The sequence below is a fragment of the Lampetra fluviatilis genome, chromosome 41, assembly GCF_964198595.1.
Source record: "Lampetra fluviatilis chromosome 41, kcLamFluv1.1, whole genome shotgun sequence".
NCBI lineage: Eukaryota > Metazoa > Chordata > Hyperoartia > Petromyzontiformes > Petromyzontidae > Lampetra > Lampetra fluviatilis.
The window spans coordinates 8,808,356-8,828,104 of record NC_136315.1 but is presented as its reverse complement, the minus strand read 5'-3'; the positions used below and the strand labels follow the sequence as shown (position 1 = coordinate 8,828,104).

The 19,749-nt window shown below is 48.0% G+C and overlaps 1 long non-coding RNA gene across 1 annotated transcript in view; it reads right to left on the bottom strand.

Annotated features, from left to right (window-relative positions):
* Positions 1–19,749, bottom strand: part of LOC144946606 (uncharacterized) — a 205,776-nt gene that overhangs the window by 81,788 nt on the left and 104,239 nt on the right. The window contains exon 3 of the long non-coding RNA XR_013639912.1: positions 14,136–14,237. This is a non-coding gene — a long non-coding RNA (uncharacterized LOC144946606). The remainder of the gene's footprint in view (positions 1–14,135; positions 14,238–19,749) is intronic.

Here is a 19,749-nt window from a genome sequence, read left to right as displayed (position 1 = left end):
ACCTGACCACCTTTGTCTCCCCAATGCTGATGTTTTACGCACCACACCAGGTACTCATTTATGGCCGAGTCGACCTAGGGGAACACCAGGACTGGTTATAGGTGGTGGTGGGTTATCAACCTCGGTTCGCCGAGTTCATAGCAGAGTGTGCAAACCACTACACGACTTGCCCCCCGATTATACCGCAGGGCGCGGTGCTGGCCACCCACCCCCTCGTGTGCCGTGCCGGCCTTCAAAGGTGCGCGCTAACAGCACTTGCCCCAACAGTCCGTTCGAGGCTATTCAGGGGTGGGGGAGAGGGGGGAGGGGGAACTTAATCTTGGTCTCCGCTTACGCACGAGCACACGCGTCAATTAATTTTTTCATATGCGCGTCTGCGACGTCCGCTCATTCATCCGCTCGCGGGTGCAAGGGCGCCGCCTCATTTCCCGAGTCGAAACTAATGAGAAGAAAAAACATCGGTCAAAGTGTGTTCTGTGGCCATGTTAATGGGACATGCACCTTGATGTGCTCGCGTGAGGACGAAATTCATTCACTCCTCGCCGTTTGAGACGAGGATTCGCCTCGGACGTTCGATCGGATCAGCCGCAACACGGGGACCAAAAGTCTAACCCGTCGCAAGCAAAGACGGTCATCGCATCGCGCGCTTTTAGATGCGCTTCTGCGGCCGTCTGGAAGGCTCTTCCTTCCGATTAGAACGGCTTGCCACAGCTGCTATAATATATAACGTTGGATTTCGTGACCAGTTGTTTCGCCGGCGTCGTATCGTGGGGTGAGAGAAGGCATCCGTCAAGGATTCTTGCCGAACTAACGCGTTGTAAGGTCGTGGTCATTACACACAACGTAATTGCCACAAATGAACCACAACACCCTCTCTGATCTCGTCAAGGAGCATACATCACCACGCAAACCCCAGTCACCCTCGCAGTGGCTTTCGGCTAGCCACCGAACAAAGACGGTCACCGCATCGTGCACTTTCAGATGCACTTCCGTGGCCGTCTGGAACTCACTTCCTTTCCAATTATTCGGAAGCTACCGGAGCTATGCACTTTTAAATCGAGATTGAAAACGCATTTCTTTATAACTGCTTTTTTGGGTTTAGTTTGTTGTCCTTCCCCCCCCCCCACACCTCGAATCAGCACGGTTGGCAACGTACGCTGCGAAACATGTTCAACATATATGCAAATCACACATGTCAGCCTAATACAGGATCCGAGGTGAAGGTGGATAATTGAAAAGGTCGGATATGTGAACCCCTATTCACTTGGTTAAATGAATAAACTTGGAACGTGATAGATAAGACACCGTGTCCACAAATAGGGAACCTGACCAAAACCAATTCACAAACTGCACAAACAGGAGAGAAAACACTTCACTGTGCAGCACGGCACTTAAGTAAGCGAATATAAACGAGGTTATAAGTAACTCTCTGTACATGAAAAGGTCCAATATGTCAACGTTTGCGGAAAGAGACGGGTTTCACCACCGTGCACAATTACTGCACCTGTATGTGGCCGATTTAAACTGTCCAGGGCGGATAAGCGACAGCGAGACATGCGACGTTGTACCGTACCAACAGCAGTGGTCGTTTAGAAGAAACTGGCCACTACCATGTGAATAGGGAACTTCAGTCTCTGGCTCAGGGGCTGCCAATGGAAAGGGAGCGCCACTTCAGCAGGGCACCACGGTGGCTAGGAGATGTTAACTACCTCGCTTGGTGTGCAGGAGGTCGTGGGTTCGATCGCGACCCTGACGCCTGCTCTATATTTGAAGTCTGCGTGTTCTCCCCGTGGTCGCGTGGATTTTTCTCCGGGTCCTCCGGTGTTTCCCTCCGCATTTAGAAACATGCGTTTTAAAGTATTTGGCTGCTGTACATATCACCATGATACTAATAAAAAATAGTAATAGTTTAGTGAAATAGTAATATGCACGAAACAGAGGCAGGTTGCAGAAAGAACGGGAATGGAGGGGATGAACAGGAGCCATCCAGTGGAATGAGACTGTGAGAGAAGTCTTCGAAGGATCTATCGGCTATAGCCCCAGGAAGACCCGAGGGCAGATGGCTGGTTGGGGCTGTAAGTGCAGTGCTTAGAGAAGGAGTGCCTCCAATAATAACAGCAGACCCAATGCCAGACGGTCAGATGAAAACTAAGAAAGCAGACTTTGGGGGTCGGGTGTTAACTGTGGAACATTTGTAGGATCTGGTAGCAGTTGGGGAGCATTGATGCAAAGTGGCGATACCAACGGCATTAGCCGTGCTGACCTCATGATGTCGATCCTGACCTTTGATATTGATTGGTATACAACCGTCAGTCAAATTGGCGTCCTGCTCAAACAATCACTAAACAAATTAAACTATTTTATTATTTTACAAGGTAAAGGCCCACTGAGCTATGTAGCTCTTTTTCAGAAGTGACCTGGCCACCAATTATAGCTCAGCGAGGTGGCATCTCACGTGTAAATCTATAGCATCCAAATGCTCTCAAAGCATATTTCTAAATGTGGAGGAAAAAACCAGAGGACCTGGAGAAAAATCCGCACGACCACGGGGAAAACAAGCAAATTCCAAATATACAGCAGGCGTCAAGGGTCGGGATCGAACCCACGACCTCCTGTATACCAGGCGAGATAGTTAACATCTCGGCACCGTGGCAGCCGTGTCCCATCCATAGGAAAAACCATCTGAGGTGATGGCATTTTTCTCCTCACGTTGCGTTCCCAACTTCCAAGTTGTTTCTACCCCATCTTCACATGAAATTCATAACCTCAACTCACATGCAAAACCAATTTTTTTTTTTTTACTCCAGGGATGTCTGAGACCGGCGAATTCGATAAATATTGTGGCAGGTACAGTCCCAAGGATACAGAATTAGTGGCAGTGAATCCGTTGGCATGAATCATGGAAATAATTGGAGTGACTGTTATACAGCGAACCAGCAATGGTTACAAGTCTAAACATTCTGAACAGAAAAGACAAAAAAAGAAGATTCAATACCCAAAATACAGCAGTTCAGGAACTTTAAATCAAAGCGCATAACAATCGACAACAACCCTAATCCATAAATATATTGAACGGTTATTCAATGTGCGACAACACAATGACAAATTAATAATGTATGGCCATTTGTCAATGCACTGCTGGATTAACGCCTCACCATTCTGTGTCAGTTACTTCACCACGATGATCAGTCTGAGTTGGTGAGGGATGGGACCAGATGTCATTCAACACTTACGTTAGCCACGAAGGGCAATCAAACTCAAGTAGCCAGGTTTATACCGCTATGCACTTGCTAATGCCCTCATCGCAATGAGTAATGGGTTATAAAATGTGATAAAAAATCATCTGTGGTATTTGTGTGTGTATTTAATGGCGAGCAACCCATCTCATTAGGCCATGTATTATTGCTTTGGTATTCACATTTATGAGCATTTGACGAAATAAGTATTACGAGTGGGTGATACAATAGCCAGCCCTTAATGGAATGACAAACACGTTTCAAGCCTACGGACGTCATCATGTGCATTCTATCAAATTCCCGAGTGTCACAGACGTCATGATTTTTTAAATATTCAATTAAATTCCCCGCATATTTTTCAGCCTGTCGACCAAATTGGAAAGAAATAACTTCCATCTGGTGTTTGGAGGTTTCATATACCGAGCTGGGCGGCGGTGGCTGTGCGCGTGGGGCGCCTGCAAGCCAGCACCGCGAGGGTAGCGAGGGATGGTGGATCAGACAAAGGGCAAAACGTTGCGAGACTCGCTTCCCGTGGCCACCGAGGTGCCACATAACCCTGGCTCGCCATTCAGAATGCGGTAGAGAAAAGTGTGCACTGGTATCCATCTGTGCCTTCTGTATGGGGATAGGGTGTTGCCCCCTCGCATGTGTGGGGGTTTTCTCCGGTTGTTCCGGTTTCTTCCCATGTCCATAATAAACACTCATCGCTAATCGGTTGAAAGAATCGTTAATATGCAAGAGAACTGCAGAGCAATCGTCAGCAACGGCGGTTCACAGCCTCGCAGTCTTCCCGCGTTGTCCGTTGGTTCCGCAGCGATTGAGATGCATTTTGTGTGAACGACACAAGCATACGATTCATCATTTGGAATTAAAACAAATCAGGCACAGGGGAGAAAAAAAGAGCACACGCAGAAGGTCGTGGGTTCGTTCCTGACCCTGACGCCTGAATGTTTGGAGTTTGCATGTTATCTCCCCATGGTCGCGTGGATTTTTCTCTGGGTCCTCCGGTTTTTCCACAAATATTTAGAAACGTGCGTTTAAGCGTATTTGGCTGCCATAAATTTCCACGTGATAAGCCACTTCGTTGAGCTATCACTTGTGACCGGTTCGTTTGTGAAAAAGAGCTGTATATAGCTCAGTGGGCCTTACATGGTAAAATAAACATTGTTTATATTTTTTTATTTTATACTTTATAGTCACGAGCTATGAAGCGAGGCCCATTGGCCGCAACCTCACCTATTACGTGTTTTCCTTGAAGGGAAGTGTTATCGACGAACGTGTTGAAACAAAAAGAAAGCTGCACAAAAGGAGCAGAAAAGCGACCGTTCAATCGTTGCGTCACGAGGGCGCTCACACGCGCGTGTCTGCAAAAGGCCTCGAGTGCTACCAGCCGCCAGCCGGCCCTGGCATGTGAATTCAGCCTCTTAGAACACACTCAGTAAGAAAGTCGCGGCCGTTAAAAGGACACAAGGCATCCCCCCCGGCTGCAAGTATGTGCCCTCTGACCCGGAACAATGCCCGCTCCTCACAATGGCCATTGTGAGGCGAGCACCACAGAAGAGCACGGATTTTTTTTTACTTCTTCTTTCGACCGCGATAGAATTTGAGACATTTCTGTCACGAAAACAGTTTCTGCTAAGACGTTAAGAGGCGAACGGGGTTGAGGGTGGGGGGGATTGCCGGCTTGGGTATTGGTGTCGAGTTGGTGGAGAATTGGGGGAGGTGGGGGATGGGTGGTGAGGTAGTGAAGGTTGAATGCTACCACCTAAAAAAAAAAGAGCCTTTCAGGAATAAAAAAAACTGCAGACGTCTGTGACTTGTGGCATTAAAGACCGCGCCTCGCAGGTCACGGCAGCTTTGTGGGGAGAAGCTTTGCGGCACGCAACGTCTCACAATGCGGGGTTGCGGACGTTCAAACGATCCCATGCACACAACGCGTCGAGTTGCTCGCGCACGCAAACTTGCCCACCAGTGCCGGCTGGTGCATTATGCACAGGTCCTCACAGGTACGTGGGACCCGCGGTGTCCTTTGTCACACGCGGTGGAAAACATGAAGAAAAAAACGATTTATGGGTGTAAAAAACTTTGAAAGCACGTTTTAAAAAAGAGTTTCCTTTCGGAGGATCGTTCGTTACTGCCGAACATTGTTTTATGCACGGTGGATATTCCACATTCCTATGGCTGGGAGGGGGGGGGGGGCGTTCGCGTGGATTTTTTTCTACGGTTTTTCATTGCGCATTTAGTAACATGCGTTCAGATTTTATTATTATTATTTGGCTGCTATACATTTCCACATGATGAGCCACTTCGTTGAGATATTATCTGTGGCAAGGTCGCTTCCGAAAAATAAGCTAATAGCTCAGTAGGCTTTTCCTGGTAAGATAAAAAAAATAGTTTCGTTTTATTTGTAATTTTTTTCAGGCGATTGCTTTCCTTTCCTAAACTTCGCACTCCTGTCGTGTTTATATATTGTTTGTTCTGATATTGTTCTGACCCCGTGCCCCTACTGAACGTCTGTAAAAAAAATTGCTTCACAGAGCTCATCGGATTCCTCCAGTGCAGATAAATATCCCGGCGATTCTGATCGTACCCACAGGACGCAACAGCCGTTGAACCCTGGAAGGATGATGACCGATGATGGGATGATGAGCCAACTGCCAACCAGGATTTGAACCCTCAGCCCTTGCGATCGCGAGCAGCTCCAACTTCCACTGGGGCACCGGGGGGCCACGGTCGCTCCGCAATCAGGGGTTGCATAAAAACGTCTTCCTTCAGAGAAAATGCGCTTTTGCCCTTCATGGCCTGACAGGGAGGCATGGGCATGTTCTGCAGCTGCTAGCCCCATCTGCCACCAAGCCCTTGCGGTCGCCTGAAAATGAATGCTTCACTGGAAGCCACGCAGGGTTGATGGATTTTGAGAGGGCGGGGAGGGAAGGAAGGGCGGGGGTGGGGTGGAGAAAGAAAGACTGCCTGGAAATGATGCACAGAGCGCCACCGCCACCAGCACTCAAGGTGCTCCGTCAACGTGGGATGACCGAGCGTATTAAGGCACCGTGAACTCAATTAACGTGTTGGTGGTAACTTACCGCCGACGTCAGGATTTGCTGATACTTCCACCGATTCGTTCGCTGAAATTGGTGGAAAACCTTCCCTGTCAGCACGTGAAAATTAAACGACTTGCGTAAGATTTGGCTTTGTAAAATCTCCGCGTGTTGTCCGGCACGTTGTCCGACGTTTCGCTCCCAGCATGTGAAGCACGATGATAGCACGTTCCAACACTCCCCATGACCGACACGGAGTGGGGGGGGGCCTTCATCAGGCAGTAGAAAAACAGAGGGCTGTAGCTTGTCCTTGTAATTTTTGCAATGCACTGTACATCGCGATGTATATCCGCGCAGTCGCTCTCACTCTGCGCTTGAGGGATGCCCGAAATGCTACGGGGTGGTCCACGACACGTAGCCGAAGGTTTTCTCGGCAAAGCGAAGCACGCTGTGTTTCGATTGTCCCTTCCTTCAACAACAACAACACGATCAGGAACGTCGGCTGTTCTCCCTCCACTGGTTGCTGTAGGTCCAGTGTTGATGCAAAGGCCAATGTTCTCTTGCCATCATTGCTCATGAGCCTGCGAATGCATGTGCTCTAAACTTTTACAGTCCATCACTCCCCCTTTGCACAATCCACTGCAGCTATCGCAATTGTCCATGTGATCCCTGCATAAATTCGGGACTTCATGAGCTTAGGATTGCTGTGTTTGTGCACGTGTATGCTTGCACGTGTGCGTGGGTGTGTGCGATTCTGTGTGTGCGCGCGCACGTGCGAGTGTGCATGGGCGAGTCAGTCACACCCATAACATGTGGATCTGTCCCGTGACCTGCCAGCGAGCCTTCGACACACGTCACAACGATTTAAAAGTACACCTTGCCTGGAACGCGTGCACCATCATCTAGTCAAAGTGGCAAGATGTTAACTACCTCGCCAGGAATACCGGAGTGCGTGGGCTCGATCCCGATCCTGACACCTGTATATTTGCAGTTTGCGTGTTCTCCCCGTGGTCGTGTGGATTTTCTCCGGGCCCTCCGGTTTTTCCCTCCACATCTAAGAACATGTGTCGTTTCGAGTAATTGGCTGCGAAACATTTCCACGTGAGGATAAGCCACTTTGTTGAGCTATCATTTGTGGCCACGTCGCTTCTGAGAAATATCTGTATAGCACATTGGGCCTTACAATGGCAATCGTTGTTGTTGAACTGCGTGGGTTTAGCGCACGTTGTGGAGAGTGGTGGAGTAAACGGTTAGCGCACTACACTACGAAAACCAACGCCCTGGGTTTAATTGCCGGCCAATGCTATCATCAGTAGAGAGTGATATCTGAAGTGGTCCTGAGCCTCACCTAGGTGGACTCAGCCTTAAACGAGTACCTGTTGGAGTATGTCACCATCACCATGTTGTCCACACCACCCCCCTTCTGCGCCATACCGACCTTCATAGGTTTGATCCCAAGAGTTTGTAGACTACACTGGGGATCTGTGTCGCATGGGTGGGTTCATTGTCGTGCGAACGTGTGTGAGCATATTCACACGTGGATGTGTGTGCCTACATGATTGCAATTTTGATTGGGCACCGCAGGACAATACCATAGCAATGAGCCCAAATGAAAATTAATTTTAAAACAAGCCTGATCTGGGACTGACCCAGATCAACTCGACCTGAAATGAGTATCTGAAACAGTGTGGTCAAATATCAGTATTTTGAAGACAGAAACAAGCGGGCAATGAATGCACGACTCTGGTTCTAACACCCTCAATCGGTGCCGTGTTTCCAACTCAACGTGTGCTCGCTAATAGCACCACATGCCCCAACAGTCGGCGAGGCTAACTCGGGTGACTTTTTTTTTCGTCATTTGAATACCACTTTGTTATTTATTTTGAAGGCGATTTAGCTGCAAAATTCCTTGAGTTCTAGGGAGAGGGGCGGCAGTCGTCAAAAAGTTAAACTAAGCCCCCATGTGTTATGACAGGTGGCCAGCACACTCCTCACTGTGCCTGTGTAATTTGCAAACACCGTGACAAATATTTGAAGCCAGGGAAGATAATGTAATAGAATTTAAAACGTTACTTTTTTTTTACTGCAATTTTTTTGCATTTATGTGTATATTGTTATTTTATCGACCGTAGTAGCAACGTGTTTAAATTCCCCAAAATTTTAATTATTCGCATAATACAAAGATTTGTTGGTGCAGGAAATCATGATAAATATATGTTTTTATATATTTCCAAAAAATGATGGATTGGATAATTTACATATCTAAATATACACGGCCTATGACCCAACCATCCCGGAATGCGCCCGATCCCAGCAGAACCTTGGAAGTTAAGCAGGTGGGTTGAAAGCCTGGATACTTGATGGGCAAACCACCACCAAGCACAGAAAAGAAGTTCAGCAATAGGCGTTGTTGGCAGTTGGAGGCCAAAGTGGCAAAAATCACTGTCCTCTGTACCAGAGGTCGCAAACGGGTTTTGATTCCTTACCCGTACCCGGCCGCACCAGAGTCGCAAATAGGTACCCGTACCCGGCTGGGTATGGGTACCCGTTCCCTACCCGTACCCTACCCGAAATGAGTGACAAATAATGACTCACCAGTGACTCACGGCCTACCCGTACCCGGCCGCACCAGGGTCGCAAACGGCTACCCGTACCCGTACCCGACCGGGTACGGGTAGCCGGGTATCGGGTAGGGTACGGGTATCGGGTACCCGGTTGCGACCTCTGCTCTGTACCCTCCGCACCTTGACCAGCTGGTACTGGCCAACATGGAACCTTCACTGCCTGCATTTGGGTGCCAAGGCCCTCATCCAGCAGCGGAGCGATGAAGGGGTTGTATATTTACACACGCGAAACAAACAGCTGCTGTGCGGGCTGTCACAGCAAACTTTGTTTGCGAGGACCTATTGAGAGCAGCAGCAGCTCACTGCTCGCAAAACACACGCAAACGCAATTATACGTACGCATAATAAGTGCACAGGAATCCTCCCGGAGTGCACAAAAAATAGTATTTGTTGTCTTTTATGAGATTTCCATACTTTTACTCTAAAATCCTTCAAATTCCTCAAGATTTGAGTGCGTTTTTTTTATTGCCAACTGTTAAACACTTCACGTGGCCGCCTTTGCCGTAGAATTTCGCATAGCTTGGCACGGGACAATAAATCCTAAAATTAAACCAACTGTGTGACGGGGAAAATGTGTTCCGAGATTCCACTAAAAACCGAGAGATTTTCGCAGTCAGGGACCAAAGCCCCAAGGCAAACATCATTATAGAATTCTTAAGAAGAAGAAAAAACTGGCGGGAGATTTTTTTTTTTTCAAAGAAAACATCATATTTAATTGTTGAACTTTGACAAAAATGGAAGTGGATTTTTGCTTCAAAGCGAATCTGTCGGGCCGGTGATTTTCACCCGAGGATTTTTTTCTGCAATCCTCGTGGTTTTCGAAGCCGAATTCCAAACGTTACAGGTATGACCCCTGGAGTCAGTAGTTCATGCACACAGAAGCTGCACAATCGCTCCCCCCAACCAACCACCCCCGCCACCGCCTCTCTCTCCATCTCTGGTTTTCCCCTTCTCAAAATGTTCATCGAATTTCAACTCGATGCTTACAAAACCACAACTGGGTTAAAATCCAAAAACAACGATTTTTTTTTTTGCTGGAGAGAAACGGCCACCATCGAGACAACAACAACAGTTATCTTATACATTTATACGGCCAACAATTTGTCCGTCCGTTCATCTATTATCGCTCCACCTCGAGATTGGCTGCAAGGAGGTTAACTTGGCTAAACCTTCGTTACCACGTCGCCGATGGCAATGCCCATACACCGCAATCAATAAGTGGCGACCGACACAAAATTACTTGGCTGGAAATTCAGCAATGAAAACGGATTCATCTCCATCAAGGTTAGACATGCACCGTTGTTATTTTAAACGGTTTCTGGGCAATCAGGGTTGGACGTGGTGCTCTCCGAGGGGGAGAGGGAGACAAGGACGAGGAGGACAAGACGCTAGTGCTGACTCGCCCGTACTGAACATCGGTAACAAAAAAGAGCTTCATAGCCCATGGGATTCCTCCAGTCGCAATAAAGATTTGGATTCTGAAAGATTCTGAAGGATCATTATGGCGTTAAAATAGCCACGACGAGTTAGCAGGTTTGATAGCGGTGGCCGATGAGGTGGCTGCGAAAGACTGAACTGTAAAGTGCCACCAATAAAGTGCGGTATGCACACAAGTGCGGGCAGAGTTACAGGCCATATTGAAGTTGTATCATGACATTAGAAAGAGAGGGGAGGGGTGGAAGTCACACCAATGGAACATCACACATTGATGCCCCCAACTTTGCGAACTGATCACGCGACAGACGAGCAACGTAGTTGATCGTGCTGGCAGCGGTGCAAAAACAAACAAACAGCTCGACACATTCACGTCTATTTCCATTTTGAGGCAGCGTTACTGACGAACGCTTCGAGTCTTTTGATACTAGAGACCAGCTGAGGACTTAAAAAAACAGTTTGGCTGTCAAGCGACAAACATTACTCTCAGCGGCAGACTGGGCAGGGGGGAGAGCGCTGCCCCCCTAACTGTGTGGACGGAGGTCAATTGAAGCGATCTCAGGAGGTAGTTCCGTGATGTTCGCTCTGTGAGAGATCCCAGTGGATTCTCCGTCTCATGGCGCGACGCCGAGAGCAAAGTACGGGTGACACGGGGGGGGGGGGGGGGATGCGTGTGTTTTATCGTGGACAACTGTAGAGGGAAAGCCAGAATACGAGCAGTTGTGAGGATCGGAGTTATGAAAATCTCGACTGTAGCATATTGCCTTTGATGCCGAGGATGCGACGGAGCAACAACAAAAAGGCACTATCAAGCGTGAGATTGCGCACGCATTAGTTCCAGCATTTTTGTAAAGGTCTTTTAAAAACAAGGCCTCCCATTTAAATGTGTGCGCACGTCGTGACAAGCGGTGGAGGTTATCGCTCCCGCTTATGTGGTATGTAGGGTTTGCCGAGAAACATTTGATTTACATTGCATCAAAGGTTTTTACGCTGTAAATAACGGCGTAATATTCCAGGTTGACTTTAATTTCGAATAGATGGATAATATTTACATGCACGCGAGGTCATTTTTACTCCAGCCCGGTGATGGTTAGGGCACTTGGAAACCTGCAATTGGAAAGTTGCGGGTGCCGACTCAGCCCGTTTTCTCTATGGCCAACAAAATGAGTACGACCTTAGTGTAAAGCCGAGAGTGGTTGTCCTCTCCAAAAAACTCTTTGCGTATTGCACGGCATTGTGAAGAACACATCGGGTGTAGGCAACTTGCTCCATTTAACTTTCATTGGCTAGAAAGGTCGGGATCAACTTTTACAATTAAGCCACAAATGCCGCTTGTGGCACCACGCACGCGACCATCACCCCCCCCCCCCCCCTGGCTAGAGCAATTTCACGGCCGATACTCAACCTTCAACGTCCGCTCTGAGTTCCATCACCAGCATCATGATCGTCGCCACCACCACCCATGCGGCTTCATCTCCCTCTTAGTCGCAGCCCCGTGGATGCCACACCACAAGTGCCCGTCGCGCGGAACCTTGCCCTCCTCCACTCTCGACACGCAACCCCCACTCACATCAAGCCTACCCCCTTGTTACCCAAACTTTCTTTACAAATTCTACTCCAGACGAAGGCAACTCCGTTGAGAATGCTAAAGGGCGGTGGGAGACAAGGCCTGGGTACAGCCTGCTCGCTTGGCTGCCCCCTCTTTTTCTACCCAAAGGCTCAGCAGTGTGCGTAAGGAATTGCCTTGAATTTTCTTTTCTTTTTTTACTCCATTAAATACATTCGCCAATGTTCACCACATCCATCTGACAGTCAAAAGAACTCTTAATAACATTGGGAGGGGGGTGGCGGAGGAGGAAGGAAGCTCAGTCCCATTGAGCAAACAACTAAGTATTGAGGTGTCAATTTGAAGACGCTAAATGTGGTATTTTTCAGCTCAACTTTAGCATTTTCACTTGAATGAAGCCATTAAAAGTTTTCAAGAGGTTGTGAATTATCATGAAAAGCTCACGGACACGCAGGGAAATGGATTTTTTCGTCACAAAACAACCTTGAGAAAATTGAATGGAAAAAAATACCCCATGTTATTATCATTCTGTACATTTTGTGCAGGTAATAAAATGCAATTTACAGCACTTTGTCAATCCGCCGTTGGATGAAGGCCTCCTCCCAAAGATGTTACCGGTCATGGGGCTTGTATGACCATACTTCATCATGCCAGTCAGTGCGGGCTGATGAAGGCGACGGAGGGGGGGGGGGTACAGGGAGACTCATTCAGACGTCATTGATGTTAGCCGCGGCTGGGAGTCAAACGCAGATCTCGAAGAGTCCACCGGGGCATTGCTTACATGCGTCAACTTTGAGCAAAACAGGTCCGCGAATGTTTGCTCCAACAACGGGCCCCCATTTCATGTATGGGTGAAATAACCGTGGACAATCATCAATAATCATGAAATATAACTAAACCTCTTAAATAAACGCCTCATTTGCGCCTAATGTTTGAGCAATTTTACAGTGAACGGCAAGATGCAATGAAAAGCAAACTTGCCACATCAAAGCAAAACAATCTTCAGTGTTGCACCGAGGGACAATATTAATAGAATTATAAATGCACAGTTACTGTTATGAAAATCTCCAACTCCGCAGTGGTCGCTCCGAGATGGGAGCAATGAGATCACGTCGCGCAGAGGAAATGGGATTGGATCGTGACATCGCGGGACGGCGAGGGAGGTCTTCATCCAGCAGCGCAACGACCGTGACTCCCGATGATTGTACTACGCATAGATTGCTTACTGACGCATGTGATGAGCTTTTGTTTTTGTTAAGCGTACCTCTTGGCTGAACAGTGCAAAGGTGAACAAGACTCTCCCATGTTGGAACCAACCATTGACCTTTGAGTCAAGTCTATTTTACATCCCTTAAAAAATGAAATTCGCTGACCTTTGACATTCGAGGAAGATTTGTTTTTTTGTTCATGACATTGCATGGAGTTCACCAATTTCAATGATTACAACAAAGCATGTTGTGGCTCCACTGCATGGTATGCATGTGGACATTTTTTTTCGCACAGTACGTAGCCAACCGCGGTAAATCGGAGGCACGAGCTTAATCGTAATTAAGTCCAGGAGTGAATTAACAAGTCTTCTAAATTAGCTACTTAGTGGCCATTTCTCACCAGGTCTGTGGACATTTGATGAACCATTACAATGCAGGGTCAAGATTTGATTTTTTTTTTTAATCACGATTATTTTACGTCGTGCGCATTGCGCTGCCTCGAGGGGCTGTGGGGGGTTACGCGATTCTAAACTAAACTACGAATTAAAATATATTTTATTTGACCAGGTAAGGCCCACCGAGCTATACAGCTCTCTTTCAGAAGTGACCTGGCCACAAACGATAGCTCAACGAAGTGACTTATCATCACGTGGAAATTTACAGCAGCCAAATACTCTTAAACGACACGTGTTCCAAAATGTGGAGAGGACCCGGAGAAAAATCCACTCGATGATCAATATACAGCAGGCGTCAGGGTCGCACACGGTTCTAGAAGACGTATTGCGAACGTAAGAATCGACTCATCGATCGACTCCACCGCTGACATTTTTTTGACAACTTGCGCGAGGACTTCTCCCGAGCGTCGAGGGAAGAAAGAGAAACAAACCTTCTCTATGTTCGGGGCCGGATGCGAGGAGGAGGAGGAGGGGGGGGGGTAGTGGCGCGCGTGTGAAAGAAAAAAACGTTAAAATAAAAGCGGGGCAGTTTTCGACGCTCAAATTGTAACGGTTGGGTGAGAGACCGACCTTGAGAAGCCGTGGTCACCACCGCGATGGGAGGTGGCGCATTGCCACTCTCGGCCCCAGACCGGCGGTCCCGAGCGCCCCAGCTCTCCCGACTCAGGCCGACTGCAAAACAACGACACAACGGCACATGCCACGCGAAGAGTAAAACCCGTTAACAACAACAACAAAAAGAAACACAAACAAGATAGCTTGGAAATCCAGTCCGTTAAGTGAGCGGCCGGCAGAACTTCAAGCTGGCAGCAGTTGTCGCTCTCTTTTGGGTCGCCTCAACTGCAGAGCGAGGCCCTGCCTGCTACGAGTTCCACCCAATGGTGGGCGGCGATGGGTAAATTGACACGACGTTGCCACCGGGAGTCAATAGCTGCGAGGTCAGGTGATAAACGTTCAGGACCTACTGTCGTCAATCCACCACTGGACGAAGGCCTCACCCCCCCCCCCATGCCGTTGTCGGTCACGGGGGGCCTGATTGACCATACTTCCTCATTCTGGTCCGTTTGGGTTGATTGAGTAGGAAGGGTGAGGGGGGGTTGGTTCAGGACTGGTTCAAAGATTGCTCGCGACTGATATTAGCCGTGGCTAGCTTTGTAGGGTTGGACCGATTACATACCAGGATACATTTTTGTAATGCTTTCCTCGGCATCAATTAGTAATAAGACGAACTCCAGGGCAAATTCTCGAAATGATCGTGAACACAGTATTATGTAAACATTTACAACAACAACAAAGATAAAGGTGCAGCCGTGCAATTTCTTGCTATTGTCACCGCTGGCAGAAGGGCGACCACGAGTGAGGGGGCTCTCTAGAGATCCCCCCCACCACCGCCATGCCCCAAGAGTCTATTTCACTGTCTCTTGCCCACAATGAAGTGGGACGACTACCCACACTTTAACCCACCGCATGTTGTGACCTGCTTGATCGGCCAAGTCTGCGTTAACCACGCGTACTTGTGGTGAACATGCAAACAAAACAAGCTCTGATAATTATATATGGCAGTCTTTGAAACTGATTTGTCTACACCAGACAGCCTTCTTTAGGACCTAGTCTCACCAGTGTCAGACCAGGGAACGCCTTTTGGCTTGCAAAATGTTTCTATTTGGTGTTCGAACATCATAACACCTCCTGTTTTATTGCCAGAAAAGGTTTAAAACCTATTTTTATTTTTTCATACTTTGATACTGGCAAAAAAAGGTTCTTACTGCTGGGTGAATAGAGATCGGGGGGGGGGGGGGGTGAATAAACTTGGCATAATTTAAACTGCCACGCCAGGAGAACAAACCGATTTAAAAATCCGTTTCACATTTTCCTTGTTTGATGGCGATGTATCTCCTTAAAAAAAATCTAACTTGGAAATAAAGGTACAGCTTTATATAACCGTAACGTTGAATGACCTTGTAATTTGCGATACAGTATGTTCTGTATATAAGCTATCATGTTATTAAGCATTTCTATGGGTTGTCCTGTTCAGAATGAATGATTAATGCCAATCTAAGAATTGGATTTACCCTTTCTGGCAATAAAAGAGGTGTAAAGATGTGAAAACACCAGAGCATGTTTTTGTTTGCATGTTCACCACAAGTATGTGTGTTTAATGCAGACACGCTTCCTTGCAAAAGGTTTCTTTTTGGTGTTTTAACATGTTAACACCTGTTTTATTGCTAGGAAGGGTGAAACCAATTGTTATATTTTGATACTGGCAAGACAGGTCCCATGATGTTAATGCCAATCTATTGGCATGAACTGCTCAAGCCAAGCTATTGATGCGTTGATATTTGCTTTGCTTTTGTGCTGGTCGCCTTTCGCCGTTCTCTGGCCGACCACCGGCGGTGAGACGAGGCCATGAGGGAAGTGGTCTCTGGTGCAGGCCAAACAGTTTCAAGAACAATGCATACTTTTTTTTCGAAGCATGTTTGTTTGGATGTCTTACCACAAAAGCATGTGTGGTGAAAACCTGCGTGGTGTTTGAGTATCTGAACACCTCCTGTGTTATTGCCTGAAAGGATTAACCCTATTATTTTGTCGTCGTGTTGAAGGTGCATATTCTTTGCCCACAGTCCTGTACTTTAAACGTCAATTCAGGCAAGTACACTGACTTTGTGGTGTTTACAAACGCACTCGGACGTGGCGACCTGGCCACAAATGATAGTTCAACGAAGAGGCTGGCTTATCAAGTCAAAATGTATAGCAGCCAAATGCTCGAAACGCATGCCGATTCTAAATGTGGAGGGAAAAACCGGAGCACCCGGAAAAAATTCCATGTGACTGCAGGGAGAGAGAACATGCAAGCTTCAAATATACAACAGGCGTTAGTGTCTGGATCGAACCCACGACCTCCTGGAAATATCAGGCGAGGGAGTTAACATCTCGTCACCGAGGTGCCGCAACATCGCATGGCAACCAACATGCAAATGCTGGCCCATTACAAGGTTGAGGAGCGAGACGCTTTGAACGCGTGGGTTTTTTCGTCACGCGCAAAGACTGGCGTTGTTCTTTCATTTGATTCACTCAAGCATGATACACAGTTCCGGCACTTGTGCTGGTGGAACAATTTAAATAAATTATTTTACAAGAGCTATTTGATAAACACAGGCGCATCAATTAGGGTTCCAATTTGGCAATTGCAAAGCGAAAGTAAAAAAGTTGGAAATGATTACTCTCGCTAAATGTAATTTAATTGCACGGCGAAAGCCTTCATTAAATCGCGACTGAGCGACAATGACCCCAAGTTGGAACAATTTCAAAATTTCCATTTCAGAAAATATAATACCGTGCTTTCAAAGATATATGCTGCTTTAAACGTAATTTAGGATCATGCTGTCTGCTGTCATAATTACAGCAATTAGGATTGCATTTCATCAGGTAACATTCTCATGAGAAGGGTGGCACAATAGCGACGTTTTTTTCTTTATTTGTCAGTACGGCCACCCTGAGTGATGTTGTGCGTTGGGGGGTAAAACGTCAACATACGAGTTGAGGAAATGTTGAAAACAACTTCAAGATCGAGACGTCTTTGTGGCCACCGCCAGTGATGGCACGACCCACAACCTCCTCACCACAGCGGGTGATGGCATCACCCACAACCTCCTCACCACAGCCGGTGATGGCATCACCCACAACCTCCTCGCCAAAGCCGGTGATGGCATCACCCACACCTCCTCACCACAGCCGGTGATGGCATCACCCACAACCTCCTCGCCACATCTGGTGATGGCATCACCCACAACCTCCTCGCCAAAGCCGGTGATGGCACGACCCACAACCTCCTCACCACAGCCGGTGATGGCATCACCCACAACCTCCTCACCACAGCCGGTGATGGCATCACCCACAACCTCCTCGCCAAAGCCGGTGATGGCACCACCCACAACCTCCTCGCCACATCTGGTGATGGCATCACCCACAACCTCCTCGCCAAAGCCGGTGATGGCATCACCCACAACCTCCTCGCCAAAGCCGGTGATGGCACCACCCACAACCTCCTCACCACAGCCGGTGATGGCATCACCCACACCTCCTCACCACAGCCGGTGATGGCATCACCCACAACCTCCTCACCCACAGCTGGTGATGGCATCACCCACAACCTCCTCACCACAGCCGGTGATGGCATCACCCACACCTCCTCACCCCAGCTGGTGATGGCATCACCCACAACCTCCTCACCACAGCCGGTGATGGCATCACCCACACCTCCTCACCACAGCTGGTGATGGCATCACCCACACCTCCTCACCACAGCTGGTGATGGCATCACCCACACCTCCTCACCACAGCTGGTGATGGCATCACCAACAACCTCCTCACCACAGCCGGTGATGGCATCACCCACACCTCCTCACCACAGCCGGTGATGGCATCACCCACACCTCCTCACCAAAGCCGGTGATGTCACCACCCACACCTCAACAAAGCCAGTGATGGCATCACCTACAACCTCCTCACCAACGCTGCTACTGTGGCACAAGGAGGCACGCGACCTCCACAATCTGGCCCGACGGTCTCCCACCATCTGCTGGCTCATCCTAGGCCTTCCCGCGCCCCAAGGTCACCAATGCCTGCACAATCCTCCCTCCCCCTGCACAGCCTCCTGCTACCTACAAAGCATCACGTGGCGTCAAGGCTTACTTTTGAGGATGAAACCTGCACGGTTGGCTACGTTCGGTGCGAAAGAAGTTCAACAAACCTGCATTCATAATTGCCTGGACGATTCCTTTATGATAATGATTATTATAATTATTTGTTCATGTAGGAGTTAAACTGGATAGTCAGGAGAAAAAAAAAACCCTTACTTACGAGAAAATAACCACTGAAAACTCAGCAACTCTGCACACATTAATAATTTAAAATAATGAAAGTTCACGACGGCTTTATAAATTCACTAAGGGGGGTTATTTGACCATGCTTCACCGCGCTGTGTCGGTGCAGGCCGGCGGTGGCTTCACTTCGATACCCAGCACTGACAGCGGTCCCGATACCTATTTGCTGTCGCGCATTCTGCCCTGGTATCTTCCTCCCGAGATGTTTTTTTTAATTAAGACCAAGACATAGATACCAACACGTACACACAAAGGCAAAATAACAACAATTAGCAACCGGTAGAATTAAAAAAAATCATGAAAACGCCAAAATACTCTTAACTTTAAACTACTGCAAGAAATAATTCCAAGTGAAACAAAAACCAGAGCATGCATTTGGAGATTCAACTCGCCCATGCATTTTGCGGAGGATATAAAACGCGACGTTATTGTCTGCGAAGCACATTGCATTTCGACCGCCCACGCTCCCCATTTCTGAAGACAATTACATTCTCGTATTTGCCAAATAGCCGTTCAGCGTAGGAAATATCGGGAGCCGGGAGACGCTAATGTCGGATCGTGCGGTGGAAGACTTTCATGCTGAAGCAATGCATCCCAACTTGGCATCCCTGTGGGAGCAAAGGCTGAATGCTGTAAACGCTCCGTACGCCCGGCTCTCTTGAATAACATAAATGAAAAATAAGCTCAGTGGGATTTACCTGGTAAAAAAAATTGTATTGTTACTTGCTTACATTTTCTATATTTTGCACTCCTATCGTGTTTTTGTATTGTTTGTTGCTGCAATGTTCTGACACGCGCCTAACTGGACACCTGTGAAAAAATTGCTTTATAGCTCATCGGATACCTCCGGTATAAATAGAGATTCCGATTCTGATAAATACATTTAACACTTGCGGGCTCAGCAGAGTTACTGCAGCGCTATGACCTACGCAGGCTCATGGCGATGCTGCCGTTGTGCAAGGGGTTGTTGTACACGGCACCGAGCCTGCGATCCAGAGGTCGCCCGTTCGATTCGATCTTCCGGCGTTGGCAGCTAAAACGATGGGGACGCGAGTTTTACCGAAGCCCCCTCCCCCTGCAGCCTCCGTGCCCCCCAACCAGCGGGATAAGTGGGTGGGCGCAACGCAGTCGGTGGAGGGTCAAGGTTGCGTGTGGTGGGGTCAAGTGTGGGTACTGCCCACCTCTCTCGGGACGTTTGGTCACAGTGGGCACGGAGGGCCAAAAATTGCCCTCTTAAAGGGGCTCTTTAACAGCTACCGAAAAACTACTCCGGTTTATTTATTTATTTATTTATTTATTTT